The sequence below is a fragment of the Polypterus senegalus genome, chromosome 7 (genome assembly GCF_016835505.1).
Source record: "Polypterus senegalus isolate Bchr_013 chromosome 7, ASM1683550v1, whole genome shotgun sequence".
NCBI lineage: Eukaryota > Metazoa > Chordata > Cladistia > Polypteriformes > Polypteridae > Polypterus > Polypterus senegalus.
Window position 1 is genome coordinate 1,286,985 of NC_053160.1, and position 15,313 is coordinate 1,302,297.

Sequence of the window (15,313 nt, forward strand, 5' to 3'; positions counted from 1 at the left end):
GGTGTACCATGTCTCCTGTAATGGCATGACACCCAAATTAATGTGATCCAAGGTTAAAAGGGTCCTTTAGTGATGGTGGGGTGGAGCCTGAGCTAGCAGCAGTGAGTTCAAGGCAGGAACCAACCCTGGAGAGGAAGTCAGTTAATCTAAGGGGCCAGTCATGGACACACTCAAGACTTGGGACCACCAACTAACCTGACATGTATGTCACTGGCATGTGGAAGTGGAAATCACCTGCGCACAGGATGAGCATGCAGACCCCACACAGAAGACCACCTGGACATGAGGAGAACGTGCAGACCCCACACCCCTGGTGCAGGGCTCTCCATAAGTGAGGCAGACCACGGCCCCCCTGTTCCTTTCAGTGCTGTGACTTCATGTCCTTCTTGTGATTCCTGATCTGCTCGCCCCCATGATGTCACATTAATTTCTTGAAGTTCTTCTTCTTATTCCTTCCATCCCCTGTTCTTCTGCAGGCTCTCGTTTGTGTCAACGTTTAATCCCCAGTGTGCCATCCTGCTCCTCTGGGATGCCATTTTCAATCCAAGTGCAAAGGCGCCTTTGGAGTGCTGGGGGACGACGTCACAAGGACATCACGGCTGTCACAGCTGTCACCTGTGGTGGCCTCTGTTGACACTTGAAGCCTGAAATCTCAAACCTCCCAGCAGCTCCAATCAGCCATCCCTGCGCCCATTTAAAGTCCTGAACTGGTGTGAGTGGGAATGGCGATGTGTCACCCTGGCACCCCCTACAGGCCTGTCTCCTGCTTTGACTGCCCCCTGACCCTAATTGAAGTGTAGGATTAGAATGGCAGGGCTGTTTTTCTTTGCCCTCTTGTGGTGCCCAGCGTTAAAGGCGCTATATAAAAGATGGACGACTCACTGAGTACTGTGAGGGCACAGACAGGGGGGTCTTTAAGTGGCAAAGGAATCCTCCTCCTCACTCCTGATGAAGAAAATGGCTGGCACATTGAGTACTTCACTCCCACGGTGACACGACGATTATATCCTGTGACGGAGGAGCCGCCTGCTAAATGACCTGCCTGGAGTGCCACATAGTCATTGTGGCAAACGTCTGACAGAAAGAGAAGAAGAAGGAGAAGAAGAAGCAGCAGCAGCCCACCCTGGTGTTGTCACGGCTTGTGTGACATGGGGACATTGAGCATCACAGGGCGGGAGTTACTCCTTCCTACGTCGACTCAATGTCCCACACGTCTGCCCTGTCTTTCTAATGCGGGTGTTCTGTTCATATAGCGCCTTTCGTGATTTTCACAGCCTGTCCTAGAGGGCGCCGCTCACAGAAACGCTGCGGTAACACATCAGGACTCTCTAATGCGCCTTCATCACGTTTACACGTCCGGCCGACTCCTTCATCCAAAGCGACTTACATTCACGACGCCGTGGGTGACAGCGCAGACAGGTCATGTGACTCACTCAGGGTCACACAGTGGTGTCAGCAGTGGGATTTGAACCCAGAGCCTTAACCAGCACACCTTGCTGCCTGCCATCTACCCATATAGTGCCTTTCATGTCTCTGTAGGTGAGCTTCTCCGCTAATTTGATTTGTGAGATTCTTTTCCTTTATTCCTGTCATATAGTGCCTTGCAAGGAAACAATCCCATAATGACACATGGCACTTTTATGACAAATGAGTTATGTTTATGTGGCGCCTTTCGTGGTTTTTCCTAATTTCTATCTTTCTTCCTTTCTTTTGTATAGCGCCTTTCATACAAAGCGTATTTTTATGAACATTATGAGACTCCTTCTCGACACATCAGTAATCTTTCTAGAGCGTCTTTCACAATTCTGCTAAGCTGATTTTTCACGATGACAGATACTCGTTTCCTTTCTTTCTTTGTTTTTATGGTGGTCTCCAATGGAATGGCGCCCCCCCTCAGGACTGATTTCTACTTTGCTCCCATTGCCGCCAACGTAACTCCGTCTAAACTGAAGAGACGGCCCCCTAGTGTCCACGGTTGGTTCCCGCCTCACACCTAACGCTGCCTGATTGGACCACACAAGGAGGCGGGGCTTTGTTTATATCTCCTCCTCCTCAGGCAGGCCAATAATAGTGATGGGTCTAACCATGTGATAATCAATAACCAATTGATAATCAATCAACAGTACAGGTGTCATCTGTTTAAGTACCCTTTGATGCCCTTGTTGCCCACCATACCTTTTCTTGCCAGCAAGTCTTCAAAGTGAGCCCACTTTATTGAATTCAGGATCCAAGGGGGCACGTGGTGAAAATTAGCCATGGTGGGTGGGGCGAATGTGCTCATCCTGTATAACACAGCAGGAAGCAGCCCTGGGTGGGGTGCCCACCTGGCGCTAATTTAGACTCACCAGCTAGCATGGGGCACCCATTTGAGGAGGGAATATGCACCGGGGATTTGAACCCAGGTCAGTGGATTTGTGTGGCAGGAGTGCTAACTGCCGTGCCAGTTTGAGGAAACCCCCCCCCCCCGGTGTTTATATAGAACCCCTCACTTTCTAACAGCTGACTCAGGTGGGTGTCTCATCACTGGCACTCCAGGGGTAGCCTCGGTGTCCTTGTGCTGAAGACGTGTGCCTGTCTGGTGAGCTTCATCGCGTTTCACACATCGAGGGAGTGGAGGAGCAGTCATGGCGACGACTCTGACGGGTGAATTTATTAAACGCAAACGACTGAACAGCTGACAAATCCGCACGACTTCCACTGTCCTACTGCAAACATCGAGACGCGTTGGCAAAATTCGACCAATAAAAAAAACAATCAATACCTGTGGTGCCAGTCTGGGATACCAACAGTCTGGGCCGACAACACGGGCGACATGGTGACACACTGGGCACATAGTGAGGGCGCAGGGTTTCATGGATCTGAGAACAAACCCCTACCTGAAGGACGTGACCAGCTGGTGTGTGTGCCACCTGGGCATGTGATGGTGCTGATTAACCCTTTGTGATTCACCCTCGGCCCACCCCAGACCCTCATTACACACACTGTATGTTCACTGTATGAACACTCTCAGTGCCAACTGTGCACCAGCTTAGGGTCCCTGGGAGGTAGGGCCCCCCATGTCTAACATAAAATGAGGAGCTTAGGGTCCCAGAGGGTCTCGAGCCAGCGTTAAAGACACTTTGAAGTCCGAGGGTAAGTCATAGGCAGAAACTAAAGAAAAGAGAACTTTGGTGTCCGCAGTTCAAAATCAACATCTGGTGGGCACAGGGCAACTTGCCATCCAGGGGACCGGCACCCCTCAACCATAATAAAGCCATGAAAACGTCTACCACAAAGACCTGTCAGTGGGGGGTCCCAGTCTGACCTCTCCATTCACCCCAAGACTCATTTGGGGGTATTAGAATCAAGAGGAGGACCCCCCACCCCACCCCGAGTTGTTATGCCTGAAGCGTCTCAGTTAAGGTGGGCACAGAGTGTTCTTGTCATGTCTGTCACATCATCCTGGAGTCCTTCCTGGTGAGGTGACATGGAGTCATGGTGTTGACGTCTGCCTGATTAGCTCACTCAGACCCTGCTTTGCCACTAGGGAGCCCCCCCAAGGGTGGTGAGCATGACGGGCATATCAGAGTAGCCAGGCAGAATGGGGAGAGTGCAGGGGGCACAATCCAGAGGAGGACCCCCACCTAGGAGAGTCTCAGTGAAGTGCATTTGAAGGGGGGTGACTCCTCGTCCTCAGACCCTCATGGTGGTGATGGCCCTGCCCGTGTGCCGCTGGTGTGAACAGCTGGCATGGAGGATTTGTGCCTTGGTTTAGTTTCAATTTTTTTTCTCTCTCTGACATTTTTACGTCCCTGATTGATGGACCCCCAAATGAGTCGTCTAATCACCTCATCATTACGCCGATGCTCCTCACTGCACTTCCCATCCTGGAGAGAGAGAGAGAAGGAGGGGGGCATCATGACTCGTAATGAGCCAGCGGAGCCTGTGCCACCCTGCGCCACATTTGGTGGTTCAAATTCCAGTCCTGTCGGTGAAAGGCGCTATATACAGCGGGAATCAGTCGGCGCACCTCGAGGGGTTCAGCACCTTCAGCACCCCACACGTCCTGAAGAAGACAAGTGAACCCCAATAAAAGTTATATTATAAAGCTGCTGTGGCTGTGGGGGTGGCCTTGGGTTCAAGGATTCCACAACCGTGTGTCTGGTGGGCTTCGATGGCCCCCTCGCTCCTTCTGTCTTGTTTATGTGTCGTATCTTTGGCGACATCACCCTGCTGCCATATTGTGCCCACCGTTTTCTCTTGAGATTGGACAGGGGGCGTGGCTTGTGTTGTCATTTATCTACCGTGAGTTGTGATTGGTTTGGAGGATGGGGAGGGCGGAGTAGTCGGTGTCAGTTCCATTTCATTCTTTTATTTTCTATTTTCTGATCTTTCTAAGGCTGTTGGTTTATTCTCTCAGCCTCCATGATGCCATTGGGTGTCCTCGGCATAACCAGAAGATTGAAGGAAGCAGAACGCGACAAACAAACGCCCTCCCTTTCTGCTTTATCTCCCTGTCGTTATCCCATAGTTTTGTGGTAGTGGCTCTTCAGTTGTTTCCATGTTGTTGTTATGGACGGGTGACCAGAAGTTCACAGGATGTGACCCGCCGTAGAGGGCGGAGCCACACACTTCATGGCTGTCCGAGATTGCGGATAAAATTCCAAGGACTTCTGGTGCGTTGTCACTTTGTAGCGTTTCTGGTTAACAAACCTCTGCTTCTGAATTCCTGACTGAGATTTTGGTTTAGCGTTTTGGTTTTTGATGCCTCGGCGGTTACCACCTCGGCGGCATTTCATCTCCTGATCCTCATTCCTCCTCCTGCGCCTAATCAGGACCTGACAAATATGACAGATATTGACGAGAAACCAGCATCTGAGATTCTGGATGAAACGCCGAAAAACCTCCTGAAGTCCGAAAAGCAAACTGAGAGAGCGATGACGGCCTGTAAAGGTGACTCTGAGCCGAGGCTGCGAGGTTTGGTGGCAGTTCAGTCTTCTGGTGACAAACTCATCCTGCCATTCCGACTCTTTGTTGTCCTTCGGCACTCAGTTTCATGGACAAACAACTCTGAGAGACCAGAAGTGAAAAACGAGCAACTCCGTCGACTCGGAGCCGCACGTGTGTGTCAAACAAGAAGAGTGTGTAGAGAAATGTGCAGGGTGGGACACGGCTGACCAGCGCCACAAGATGGCGCTCTCTGGCAAGAAATGATTAAGTAGAGAGATGGAGGTGAAAGGCAGAATATAACAGATAGATAAACATGAAAAGCACTATTAGACAGATAGTGTAGTTGGCAGGATTAAATTAGATGGATAGGTAAGGCGCTATATAATATATAGGTAGACAGACTCTAAAACAGACATTATTTATAGTGGATAGATAGATATAACAAGGCACTATATAACAGATAGAAAGATAGATAGGAATGAAAGGCGCTATATTGTAACTTTATTTGTCCAAAATGAAAGCTCAGATTTGATGTCTTCCACCTCTCTTTGTTATTCTCGATGTCCAAGTTGTTGCCCCCAAGTCAGTGGGTCACTAAATGGGCTAAGCGTTTGATCCACATGGCAGAAGTGCACATCTGAGCCTGCTCCTGAGCACAGGCACGCACAGACCTGTGAGGGTCCCGGACCCTGAAATTGGCGACACAAAGTGTTAAGACTTGGCTGAGGTTGACCCTGCTGAGCTGGCGGTGCCATCGATTGTCGAGGTGACTTTGCTGCTCAGGTCATCACTTCAGAAGAGCGCCATCTGCTGGGAGATGCTCAGCGGTGCCCCACCTGCCCCTTTTTCTAGTTCTTTGAAGCCACTGTGGACCCTCGCCTGTCACCTAAGGGTGTCCTTACCGATGTCACTTTTTTTTCTCACTCTCGGTGGTCCTGTCCCCCCCCCCTTTTTTTTATTATCTTTTATAAATCTGTGTTATCAGTGGAGTTTGGACGGATGGGGTCCGTGCCCCCCAGTGTTACAGGACGTGAGAGGCACTTTTTTTTTTTCTACCTGCTCTCCTCCATGTCCAGTGTGTACCCACACAACTGATGGATTGCGTGCCAGCGTGCCAGTGAGCGGGTGCCGCACCGCCTTCTCCTCCTCACTTTGCAGTTTTCACGGTGAATGCCAATTAGTCAAAGGTGCGCAGCAGACAGCCGGAGGTGACGCTCACCTCATATTGTAACCCCTCCTTTATTTTATTGGGAAAATAATGAAATTCAGGTATTAATCATCCGGGTTGTTTCCCCACACTTGATGAATGAGCCGCCGAGAAGGAGAAGACAAGACGTTTAAAGGCCCCCATTCATCATATTGCAGTTACTCCGCTGCGCATTGGCGTGCTGAGCCTTCATTGATTCCAGAAATTAGAAATCCAAAGTGCGTTTGTAGAACAGAGTGGGCCGGAAATCCGGGGAAATTCAATTGGAATATCCATCTGAGATTGGCTTTGCGTCCCACTGGTGATTTTGCCCCTTTGGTTTGAGTCAGGCTGCCATCTTCATCGACTCATCTGGCCGCAGTCCTCCGGCCGGTAACTTCACCCGACGCTTGACGGAGGGCCTGCCTTTCATTTTCCTGATCGATTCTCTTTAGCAAATCAAAACCAACTGAGGTGGTAGAAGAAAGAGCGGCCGGTCAGGGGGGACCAACGAGAGGGGAGACGGCCGAGCCCACCACACGAGAGCTTCATGCCTGACTGCAGACTTCACTTTCTTTCTGTTTCATCTCCGCTCGCCATCTGCAGTTACCGGAATGACCAGCAGGGGCCCCCGCAGTGCCAGGGGTGCAGCGGTCCCCCACCAGAGTGAGCTTGTCACTGGTGTCCTCCAGTATGTCACCTCTCTGCATCTGCATTGACACGCCGTGCCCATCTTGTACCCCTTTGTTCCCATGGACATGCCACTTGCCACCCTCACAGCACCATGCCTTCTACAACCCAAACATCTCAAGGCTGCTGTTCTAGGGCAGAGGGTGACGTGTCCTCTGTGTTACTGTGACACAAGTGCTAATGTCAGAGGCGTAGCTGGGTATGGGGACACGGAGCTGCCAGTCTCTTGTTGTGGTGTCAGTGTGCTGCCACCTCGGTGTCCTGTCCTGGTCTCTGCTGTGTGACACTTTCTCCAGCGTTTGGCTTTTCGTCCCACTTGCATTTCCTGATGTGTGAATGAGTGGGCCCTGTGATGGCTGGAGGTGCCAGGGCCCTGAACTGGCACAGGCAGAGTCGGTGAAGTGTGGCACCACAGTGAGTGAAGCCATCTAATGGCCGGGTGGACTTTCTGTGTGTTTTGCCCCACGTGGCACAGTTGTTTTCGACTCTGTGGCGACTCTTGGCTGACCCTGGGTGTGTGTGTACGCGGTCGGGCAGATGGACTGGCACCCATTTTGCAGCTGTTTCCCGCTTTGGTCCTGATGCCCCCAGAATGGGTTTGTTCTTTAGGGTGGCATGGTCTGCCTGCTGGCTGTGGGGTCTCGGGTTTGAGTCCCGCTCTTCTCACTGGCAGCGTGTAGTTGGCATGTTTTGAGTTTTTTTTAACCCCACAGTCTTCTGTGCATCGGGCACCGCCATGCTGCTCTGGTTGGTTTGCCAGTTATCCCAGTGAGAGTGGGCATGTGCTCAAAATGCCCGCCTTGTTCTTTATACTTTGGGATGAACATCAACCCCCAGCCCCTGAACTGGACACACTGGTCACAAATCGATGGCTTGGGTATCCCGTTTTCTTTATCAGCGTTTCCTCCATTTCTGATTGTCGGTGAAGTTGATGGGACGGCGTGCCTTGTGATGCGGCCCCCCAGTGCCCCCAGTTAATAAACCGTGGGGATTACAAGCCCCCCGTAAAGCAATACATGCAGAGGATTCATAAAATGGAACAAATCTGGGTGGCTCTGGCGTGGCAAACTGCAGAGAGAAAGGAGTCAAGGCCAAGCCAAGCCGCCTGCCCAGGCCTTCGCACGCCACGAGTGCCCAAACGCAACTTGAAAAAAAAAACACATTTCAGGCTTTTAAAGAAAGAAAACAATTAAGAAAAAAAAAAGAGAGAAAGCAAAATGGCAGAGAGTGTCGGCGAGGTGGCAATCACAACACAAAGGGGAGCCATCATCGACTCTTCTCGAAACGCCGTCGCCTTGGCAACACGCGCCGCTCTCCCGCAGCCTCACCAACCTCCACTCGGTGCTCGTCTAAGGGGGCTGGCGCCACTGCAGGGCACAAGGGGTGCCATGTAAACCAGTGTGTGTTAGTGGGATGACACCTGATGACACAACTGGCTCAACCAAGTATTGGACACGCTGGCACCCAGACATGTGGGCTGTCCACGTGGCTCCACTGGACCACCCTGACCCCCCATCTCTGAATGAATTCACCTTTGCACGCAACTCAAATGATGCTGTCATACTCACACTGTGCCAGCGGGCACTGATTCACCCACAAATCGACACATTGGCACAGCTAACATGTTGACCCCAGCAAGTGCAGCCCTTGAAGCTTTCAGTTGATCGTTTTCCGGTAATTTCTCAACCCTTGTGTATGAATTATGGGGTCAAGTGGCCCTGCTTGGTGGCTTTCTTGTCATTTTGTAATCGGAGACGTTTGTTGGGTAAGCAAGTTGAGTTTCCTAATTATTGCAGCTGTGGTGACGCCACTTTACAGTGACATTTACAAATATGTCGTCCCGCGGGTCTGTATGCTGGGGGGAGTCAGTCATATTACTGGTCTGGTTTTATAACACAGTGACATCCGTGGGTCACACCTGGAGAAGCTGGCATAAGAGGTGACATCACGGACCCTGTTGGGGTTCATGGCCACCTGGCCTTGGATTGGCTCACAGAGTTGTGGAAAGTGTTGACCACAAGAAGTCCAAGTGAGCCTTCTGAGGTGCAGTTGGATGAGTCCACATGGGGGGAGCTCAAGAAGATCAGAGTGGTCTGCATGCAGGAACATCACAACAATCGTGATAATGATAGGACCAGTCAGACCAGCAAGATCACCCGTCCTCTTCACCTTCATTTCCCAAATGTTGAGATTTGAAGGCCCCTAACGCCCCGCTGTCATCCCCACTACTTGATGTTTCATTCCATGTGTCTGTGGTTGTGTTGTATGAGCCAAACATTGGGGTACAACTTTCTGTTAACAGCTGTGTCGCCGTGCTCTTCTGGAAGAATCACAACCGGGGTCCTCTCTCTAATCCTACACATGCCACTCAGATAATCTCCGTTTGCTGTAAACCTTCAGTCTTCCCTCCTCCTCCTCCTCCTCCTCCTCCTCATGGCTCTTGTCAAAGTTCATGGAGTTAGTGTCAGGAAAGGGGGTGAATGGGGACGTCTTTATTTGGTCCGTGGGTGGAGCCACTCAGGACGACGAAGGATACCGCAGCTGATTTCCACTGTGGCCGCTCTCCGTGGTCCTGAACCGCCCGGCCAGCCTGCCTGCCTGCTCTCCGTGGTCCTGAAGCTTCCCTGTCTGTCTTGGCCGCTCTCCGTGGTCCTGAAGATGCCCAACTGCTCTTCTCAGGTCTTTGCCTGGTGCTGCTGTGGAGGCCAATGCTGCACACGACACTCTGAACAAATTCAAATCCTATAATGGGATGTCATCTCCTGTTGAATTCTGCTCTGTCCTTGTAATATTTCTTTTATTCTATTATATTGTATTGATGAAGACTTGTGTTCTGTTATGTGCATTGTGTTGTGTTTGACCCCCTTTATTGACACCCTCTGTACGCCCAACCTACCTGGAATGGGGTCTCTCTTGGAATTGCCTTTCTGGTGGTTTCTTCCATTTTTGTTATCTTATAAGGGTAGAGTTTTTTCTTATCTTCTTAGAGTGTCAAGGCTGGGGGGCTGTCAAGAGGCGGGGCCTGTTGTAAGCTCATTGCGGCCCCCCCTTGTGTGATTTATATTATATTGTATTGTATTGTTAGATGCCATGAGTGTTACATCGCTGCACACACCTGGGGGGCTATAAAATCCAACGTGTGTGAACGGGACGCTATATGATGGGCAGCACAACTGGCACAGCAAAGTGTTGGACATGCTGGCACCCAAATGGTGTGTCCCGCTACCCATGTGGCCTTCAAGAGTTAGCATCTTGATTACAGACAGGATTGTATGTTTTTGTGAGCAGATTTTTAAACCTGCCTTACGAGTGGCTTCATGAATATTAATTAGTCCAATTCTTTTTGTTTTTAGGATTTCCCCTTTCTTTGTGGATATGCAGTAATTTAAAGGAAAACTTTGGAAGAAGACAATAACAGCAACAGTAAGTGAAACGCCGTTTGTTTGGCTAATCTGCGGTGTTGGCTGCTTTTAGTTTATTAATGTTATTTATAATTAGTTGATGGCCCCACCTGTCTAATATCAGGTGAAGTCCCGTCTAAAACAGCCTGACATTCTCAACAAGATATGAAGTTCCAGGCTGACCGAGGAGCACATCCCGTGGTTCCTGCCCACGTCCCCTTCTGCGTATTCATGCAGGCCACTGGGGTGTACTGGTGTCATCGTCAACTTCTATCCTGCAATTGACTCTTGCCCCCCCCTAACATAAATCACCTCGACCCTCAGCCTCCCATATACTCGAAGCCTGGCTACTCCACATCTTTGGCCACCGTGGTGGACGTTGTGCTTCTTATTCGCTAATTCTGCTGTTATTGCACATTGGGCTGCTGGCCTAAGTGGTCTTTGGAAGTTCACGCAGTCCCAGTGTTGGGGGGCGTTGCTTGAGATTTTACTTGGTGGGACAAAACCTTCCCACGTGGTCTGCCTCAAAGTTCTGGACGTCCTGTTGATGACAAGTCCACTGTGTTTCTGTTTCAGAGGTGATGGCAGATTTGGAAAAGAGAGTGAAATGTCACCTGAAGGGGGCTTCACTGAGGACTTTGATATGCTTGGCTGTCCTTCTTAAACGGCCCTCTATGCAGGGGGACATTGTGACAGACCACCTTTGGTGTTGGGGGCCTGACTGTGGTGAAGTTGACATTTGATGGATGTCATCTTATGAGGCTTGGCCAGTGTGACCCGTGACCACAGCGACGTCACCTCAAGTTAGTGCTGAGTTACGTGAGGTGGCCGTCACCAAGGCAGGTCTTTCTACTCTCCGTGGGCTGCTTGTACTCTTTGGTTTTTGTGGCATTAAGTGGCACATGTGGGGTTTTAGTTGGGTGAAGCCCTCAGCCTGTGCCACCCAGCCAATCGCCGGCATGACAAAGTGGCTGCTGCTGCTGGGAATGGCGAGTGTCACCTCAGCCTGGTGGCGGTTCAGAGTCCGGTGTGATGTCCCGCTTTGATTTAAGTTGGTTTTGGGCTTCATGTGATGTGTGGGTGGTCCCCAGAAGAGGCGGGCGCTGCCCCCACCTATAAATCCCGAGGGTCTACCACAGCCCCTGCTGGTTCATTTCATACATATTCTGGGAGTTCACTGCTTTTGAATTGTGACATTTTGAACCCGCTGCCCCGTCTTTTGATGACTTCTACTGCCTTGGGTGTTGCGGCCAACTTCACTTTTGCCTTTTGTGCAAACTGAGGGTCCTTTTGTTTCACAGCGTTTTGGTGCAAATTAATGGACTCGGCGTTTGCCCTCCTCACTGGCCAGCTTGGGCTGTCTACCCCCCTCTAGTGGGCATTGCTGGAAGTGCCTGGGCCTTCAGGGTTGGGCGCCTGAGAATCAATCGTGGAAATGCAGACAGGCGAGGGGGTGGACTGGCTGAGTGTCCTTTTGTTTGAGTTTCTTTTCTATTGAAGTGACCTGCTGGTGGTCCTCCTGCCAGCTAAAGAGGGCAGAGTCTGCCCGCTGACCACCGCTGTGTGCCAGAGGGCGGCAGGGTGGTGGTAAGATGGGCTGGTTGTGATTTCATCTTCTAACTGTGAATTGACTTGTTTGCCTTTTTTTGATTTAGATTTTTTAATGAAACGTGAAAGGCGCTATATACATAACATGTAGTGTTCTTATTAGCCTAATTCTTGTTATTCTGACAATCCTCTTGCTGACTGAGTATTAAAGTAAAAAGGCCTTGACGTTTTACTTTGGTGGAGACCCTCACATCTGAGCAGCCCAGCGTCAGAGTCCTCAAAGTGTCCTTCTAACGCGCTGGTGGCCGCAGAGGTGGGGGGACGCGGCCTTTTCATTCCATTGACACGTAATTGTCTGCCAGTTCTTTTTAATCGTATGCCAGTCCTCTTGTTGGTGATGTAGGAGGTGAAACTGCCCATTCAGTCGAGGGTCTCAGCCCCCTAGGGTGGGCCTGTGAGCCGAGTTCGATGAGTCATGTGACTTTTCTACTCAAACCCAAGCTACACTCGGTGAGGTCCTGGACCCCCCGAATGCCAAGAGAAGGAGCACATCTGGTGTGAAAGGAGCCCCCCAGCAGCGGTGGGCAGTCATGTGACTCCTGTGGACTATTAAAGTGATGTTGGCATGCAGAGCGGGTCCGGCTGGGCCGAGTGGCGCCTGCTGGTCTGCTCTTCCTGATTTGATCATCTTCTGATCTTCATTTTTTGGTGGTCCTTTGGAACTTCTTCGTCCTGAGTGGACCCCGTCGCCTGTCGTCTTGTGTGTCCTTTGAGCTGAGCTGTGTGACTGAAGGAGGTCGGTGAGGCCGAGGTGGTGAAGTGCAGCTCTGAAATTCGCTGGTTGAGCTTTTTGATAAAGTGACTATGTAGCAATAATCTAAATATGGGCATGAAGTGCCAGTGCCCGTTTCCTCGGGTTTCTTTTATCTAAAGTTCCATTGTGTGTGAAGATCTAAACATATCCATTGTGGCTGACAGAACAAAACGAAGGATTCAGAAGGGGGGCAAATACTTTCTCACAGCGTGCTGTCTGTTTTCTTTGCCCCAACAGCGATGTGTTTTATCGACTTTGCTAGCCGACTGGTCTCCAGATGTGACGGGCTCGGCATTCTCCTGGTTTGGTTGAATTATGGGGGGGTTTGGCTTTCACTGTGGGGGTCGCATCACGTTTGGATGGTCAAAACAAACAAACAAAGAGACCAGCAGACCCCGAGTGCCGTGCTGCAGGCTGCTCTGTGACGCGTGTGGCCTGTCACTCGGTGTTTGACACGCGTGTAACGTGATCGGCGTGGGGGTCCAAACCTCATCTGTCAATCCAACGAGAATCAGAGCTGCAGGACGAAACGAAAGACAGAAAAACGAGAAACGGCCGTCACGTCTATTCTGACGCCATAATGACGCCTGCTATATGCAAAAACACGGCCGTCTATAGCGCCGCTCTGAAGAGGTCATGTGACCCGTGTTTGTGGAGAATTATGGGACGTTACCTCGGCAACACAAATGACATTCATAACGCACAAAATAAGAGGGGGGCACAACAAATTTCCAAAGGAGACTCCTCGACTTCCCAAAGCGTAGATTAGCTGTCACGTAGTCATGGAAACTCGGTAGAGAAGCCAAAAAAAATTGAAATTAAAATAAAAATAATAAAGTCACAGCAGGACTGACCGCTCACGCTTTCAAGGACACGGTGGACCTCATATCAGCAGAGTCCAGCTGCAGACCCCCAGAGCTCCACTCCATTGACGAGCCAATCAAATCGCACGAATCCTACCTCAGTGATGTCACGTGATGCGCCCGGTCATTTGCATCTCCTCCCTCCCACCTGCTTTTCTCTTTTTGCCCTCATAAGACACCCTTTCACTGTGGGAGGAGCTATGAGACTGTGACTGACGGGTGGGCGTGTCTTGTAGTGGGCGTGGCATGTCGTCTGACTGTCACTCAGGTAGCGAGCATGTGACAGAAACGTGCGGATCTGATTGGGTCCTGGAGGTCTGCAGCTGGAACCTTCACCCTGCTTCACAGAAAGTTGCTAAAGGAGGAAAACTCGGTGAGTGTCTGAAGTGTCCTCCGCCTTTTTATTTTAAAGAAGATGAAGCAATCGGAGTGGAAATCAGAAAGAGAAGGCAGTTTGACAATGACGCAGTAACCACAACGGGCAGCACGTTCAGGGTGGCTGATGGGTACTCTGGACGCGCACAGCCCAGCTGTATGCCATTCGTCTCCGTGAGCGTGGACTGCTGAATGTTGTAATGAGATCACTTTGGGGAGAATTCACGGGAGGATGTTGACTTGTGGCAGGTCAGTGAGATGTCGGGGCGCCCATCTTACGCTTAGCTTTACGGCCCCCTGGTCATCGCACACAATGGCGTGTGCCTTGGTCATGTCCGTGTCTGCTCGTGTGGGAAACATTGTTGGTTGACCAGGTCGAGAGTCGTCGTCGCCGTCGGTTACCGTGTTCTGCCCCTTCATAAACACACAAGGAAGGCCTCAGTGGGCTTTAAAAAGTCGACGGCCCCCCAGCCTTGACTCTCTAGAAAGACACCAAGAAAAAAAATGGAAGAAACTTTGGGAAGGGCAATTCAAAGAGAGACCCCCCTTCCTGGTACTGCAAGGGGTGACAAAAAACAGTAAACACGAGTAGCCCTCCACTCTGAAACTCGGTGACCAACCCGTCACTACCACCTCAAATTTCTGACAGAGCTATACAATCTGATCGGCTCCCCTCACCAGGCTGAGGACCACCAGTACCACCAATGCAGGGCAGGGCACTGAACTCGCCAAAATCATTCAGAACGACTCCCTCTAAAACACACCATGACACGAGCCACACGTATACATGCATTAGGGTGGGCTGCCCAGATTTGACAGCCGCCTTTCTTTAAACCATAGAGACCCCCGACTTACGAGCACTCAGGTAGACGAGAAAAATAGGCAAAGGCTCTAGACGTGAAAAGGCGATAGAAAGACAGTGAAATACACTTTACAATACATAGACAGTCAAGAAAGGCGCTATATATATATATATCAGATGTTTAGGAAAGACACCATAAAATAGTGAGACACGTTACACACAATAAATAAGTAAAGACACAGTATAATAGACCGACGACAGAAAGGCACTATATAACAGACAGACAGACAGAGGAATCGGGTCAGGGGAGCAGGCACTGGCACAGCGTGTTGCTGCACTCACCACACAACAAAACAGCTCAGGATCCCAGTTGGCACCCCACCAGACAGACACGCGGTCCAGTCCCACCCTCCAGAAATGACCCTCTATCTGTTGCAGCCACATGTTAGGCGGGCGTCCCCTTGGCCTGGTCCAGCCACTCGGGTCCTCAACAATGAGCCGGATCATCCTCGGGTAATCACGCCACATGGCAATAAGTGACGCTACCTGACAATGCAGGTCATGTGCCTCATTTGGAACTCCATGAGCAACACAAAGTCACACCAGTGGGACCCAAGGACCCTCCAAAGAGACACACATGAAAGAGTCCAGTCTTCATCTCAGATCACTGGATAGCGTCCATATGTCACAATCATATAGCAGGAC

The 15,313-nt window shown here is 50.6% G+C and overlaps 1 protein-coding gene across 2 annotated transcripts in view; it reads left to right on the plus strand.

Moving 5' to 3' along the window:
• Positions 1-15,313, plus strand: part of lingo2 (leucine rich repeat and Ig domain containing 2) — a 578,579-nt gene that overhangs the window by 283,761 nt on the left and 279,505 nt on the right. For both annotated transcript variants that reach the window (XR_005634271.1, XM_039758139.1), the window contains exon 4: positions 10,159-10,228. The gene's annotated coding sequence lies outside the window, so the exon portion shown is untranslated. The remainder of the gene's footprint in view (positions 1-10,158; positions 10,229-15,313) is intronic.